The following is a 4,394-nucleotide window of genomic DNA, read 5'->3' as shown; positions in this document are numbered from 1 at the left end:
TTTGATTCTACTCTCAATACAGTCACACCATCAATAAATGCTCATTTGTTTTGCTTTAAAATAATAACATTGTTTTAACATTCACATGTCTATAATCAATAAATTATGGACTTGATTAGATAAACACCCTCTTGGGGCAACATGGGTTTGGGATTGGGGCCTGGGAAAACATTCTTGTGCCTAACTTCTGAATCCCTAATTCTATATGTTTGTTGCAACATTTGTTACATTCCAATTCCAAATCATATTTTAACAAATTACAATCTTTGATCTTTCTCTCTTTGTTTTGTATCCATCATTTAATCAAATAGTCTTTACAAATACTCTAATAATATTATAAAGCCTATAACTCATTACTAAAAAGGCTGAATTGTTTAACTTATTTTCTAGATAACCTATTTTAAATAGTTAATTGGATGTTTTGTAATTAATTCCAAAAAGTTCTTTTTTGTTATTTGTATTTTATGTATCTATTTATTTTTTTCACTTGTTACCATAGAAACAAGTTGGTTTGTCCATCCTTATGTAATTTCAATTTTTAAACATCAATAGACCGAAAGATAAAAGGCTAGGACTAATTTATTCTTTCCACTGAAGCTTCACAGAATCAAATAGTAGGGAAGTGCATGTCAGCATATTAAATGCATGATAAATTAAAAATCTGAAGCAATAAAAAATATTAGATGAGATAACATAAATATTAATTGCTGACTAATAATGTTTTTCTTTCTTTCTCTCTCTTTTTTTTTTTTTTTGGTGTTTTTCCTTTTGGTGGGGAGAGAAAAAGAAATAGGAGGGAACTCAGGACTTACATTTCACCTCATCAACAAAGTATAGCTTTCATTGTAAAAGTTGTAGCAAATGAATCATTAACCCTTTTTAATACTATTCCTCCTGAGACAGTTTCCAGTTCTGTATTGCAAACCCTCTTGTTTACATCTCAGATTTTAATGGAAAACTATCATAATTTTATATGGAAATATTGTTTAATAGTGTTGTGCTTTGGTGAAGTTACGCCATTAGTCTAAACACATGAACTGGCTGTATTTTACTTCAGTTTTACTTTTGATAAACTACCTAATTAGTAAATTTATTTAATTAAGCTGGAAAGACAAGGTAACAAATGCTGTAGTAGTAGAAAAGCTGAAAATCCAAAAAAGCCTTTTATTGAGAATCAAGTCCATAAAGCTATCATATTTTGGACATCTGGTGTGCTACAAGTCATTGCTCATGACCATCTTGACAGGTAGAGTTGAGGGGAAGAGAGAAAGAGATCATCAAAGACATTTGTGGGCAGATAACATCAAAGAATGGTCTAGAAACAATAGCCTGGCTGATTGTATGCATGCAGCACAACACAGATGGAACTAGAGTGTCTTAGGAAATTGACTCCCAAGGTGAAATTAATTAGATAATTAATAAATTAATTAAAATTTAATTGATAATAAAAATTAAATTAATTAATTAATTGACCAGTTATCTAATTAGTTGATAATAAAACAACATGAGATACGATCAACGCATGTGTTTTAATTGGCTGAAAGAACAACAATATGTGTTTTAAGATACAATTTCACTTCAAGGATCTTGCATAACAAATTCAAAAATGAAATATTTTCGTCAAGTTATATTCAAAGCATCAGCTTTGATGATGAAGAAGTTATTTTATTAAGTCTTTCTATATTCTTAAAGGACACATGGCCTAGTGGTTAGGATGTAGCACTCACAATTGCAATATCATGGTTTCAATTCCTATACTGGGTGGTGCATTGTGTTGTAGAGCAAAACACTTCATCTCACATTGGTCCGAGATCACTTCAACACCTGATGCTTTGTAGACTGTGCACCTGTTCAGGCAATGTTGACTTGAGGGGGACTGTGCTAATGTACAACACATACATTTGATCACTGTAAATAAATCATTTGTGCAGGTCATTTGGCAAAAGCTGAATGCTCATACATCTTTTTCAATGAGAGAGTCCATCATTTTTAATCATATTTAAGATTTATTGAAACAGATAGACAGTGTATTTCACTAAAATTAAAGTAATGATAAAGTTAGATCATAGAGGCTTTGAATGAACCTTCAGTTAGCAATACAGGAGTTCGAAATTTTGGTATAGCAGAGCAGTTATAATATAAAGGTATTTTGATTTATTGCAACTAACCAATTAAAAATGGTTTTGATTTAGGCACTAGACCAGCAATTTTTAAGGAAGTGGGTTAGTTGATACCATCAACTCCAGTACCCAACAGAAACTTTATCTTATTGATCCTGGAGGGATGAAAAGCAGTTGTCTCCAGCAGGATTTGAACTCGGAATGCAAAGAGCTCACACAAATGCTGAAAAACATATTTTCTGATGCTCTAACAATTCTACCAGCTTGTCACTCTTACTATTTGATAATGAAAACATTATTATTTCACAGAAATTTCAAGCTCCCTAAAAGTATTTCATTGAATGGGCCAAATAGAGGGCCTCTGTGAAATCACTAGACCAGTTAGAAATAGCTGCCAAATCTGACTCATATTACTTCCTACCATCTTAAAAAAAAAGTAAGATGCATTGAGTAATATAGCTTTAGATACATTGAGTCTGATAAAAAGATAGTCAGATGGTGATGGCTGGCATACTTTTGATTGTAGATCAGCTTGAATAGAATTGATCTAAATTTAAGCAATAATAACAATCCTTTCTACTATAGGCACAAAGCTTAAAATTTTGGGAAGGGGCTAGTTGATTATATGTACCCCAATGCTTGACTGGTATTTAATTTATTGACCCTGAAGGGATGAAAGACAATGTCATCCTCAGTAGAATTTGAACTCAGAACATAAGACAGATGAAACGCCACTATGCATTTTGTCCAGCATGCTTACGATTCTGCCATTTTCTTATACCTCTTTGCCATATAACTAAATCCATGCACCAGTTATTAACTTGGAACTTATATTCTGTGAGCTTATAGATTACAAGTCTAAGTATTATTATACATTTTTAGTTTCTATCAATTTGATTTATTAATAGAAAACAAATCTTTGTCTTGTTCTTGAAGTACTTTCTTCATTGATTTAGAACTTATGCTTTAAATTTTGTTTGTATTCAAAACCTAGAGATTGAACAAAATCAGCAAAATAACTCTGTATTAGAAGTCTCTTGATAATTGCCTCAGCATACAATCTAAAGAGTTTTCCATTATAAATTGAAAAATAGTAAGACTTTGTAGCTAGAAATATTGAACACAATAATATTACTAAGTGGATATTTAACTTTATTCCTCGCCACCTTACAAATTAAGAAATGGTAGCTTCTTTTTTTTTTTAAGCACAAAGCAACTTAGCAGAAAGCTAACTTTTTCAAATTTATTTTAAAGATATTATGTTGAGTAAAGTGACACAGTGCATAACTAGTAGTTACTTTTTGAACCTCAGAAAAACAAAAAAAACAGAAATGATGTGGGTTTGATTCGATATCAGGATGTAGGAGGATGAAACTATACACTATAATGCTCTGTCATCCATCCCATCTTCATCACCTTCAAATAATAAAAAATTAACTTCTGAAGTCCTATGATTAAAAGTAACACACTGTTTAGTACAACAACAATATGTTTGTATATTTTACATGCTCTAAGTAGAAAATGCCATAGAACTTTTTGCTTAGTTAACTATAAATTATATCCAAAATGGAAGAGAGTTCTCTTCTCTTCTCTTTCATGTTGGTATCGGTTGATCAGAAATAGGATTGTGGATGATTGTCTTTCATGCTCCTTCTATTGCTAGGAGCCTGTGGTCTGTCATTCTATCAGATGTGTGTGTACTAACATGCATACATGATTGTATGTGAATTTGTACACACACATACACACACACACACACACACACACACACACACACACACAAGTAGTGTGGATTTCAATGATTGTAGCGATTTACTCAATAACATTCCGCTATGTACTTGGCTAGGGCCCTCAGTTGGAATACTGTTGATACTCTCTCTCTAACAATTAGCCAATAGTACTCCATCCAGTGAGAGATAAATATTATTTAATGTACACTGTATTAAGATAAGTGCTACTTATAGTTTCTTGCTATGAAGACGTGTTACTAGGCTGGTTTTTATATTGTGCCTTTTGTCTCCAAATGGTCTTCATGCTCTGAACACATGATCCATTCTATTTGAAAATCAGGATGCATCATTTCTCATGTACCAGCATCCTGATTTTGATTTTCAAACAGAACAGAACATGAGTTCAGAGCCTAGTGATTGCTTGGAGACACAAGGTCTGTTATTAAAACCTGTCTAGCCCCATGTTTTCTTAGCAACAACGTATTAGTAGCACTTATCTTAAGACTGTGTGCATTAAATGATATATATATATATATATATATAT

The 4,394-nt window shown here is 32.0% G+C and overlaps 1 protein-coding gene across 10 annotated transcripts in view; it reads left to right on the top strand.

Annotated features, from left to right (window-relative positions):
• LOC106881484 (nesprin-1) overlaps window positions 1-4,394 on the top strand; it is an 811,219-nt gene that overhangs the window by 391,517 nt on the left and 415,308 nt on the right. The window lies entirely within an intron of this gene.

The sequence above is a fragment of the Octopus bimaculoides genome, chromosome 4, assembly GCF_001194135.2.
Source record: "Octopus bimaculoides isolate UCB-OBI-ISO-001 chromosome 4, ASM119413v2, whole genome shotgun sequence".
Classification (NCBI taxonomy): domain Eukaryota; kingdom Metazoa; phylum Mollusca; class Cephalopoda; order Octopoda; family Octopodidae; genus Octopus; species Octopus bimaculoides.
The sequence above is the reverse complement of the archived record's forward strand: the minus strand, read 5'-3'. Positions and strand labels throughout refer to the sequence as shown.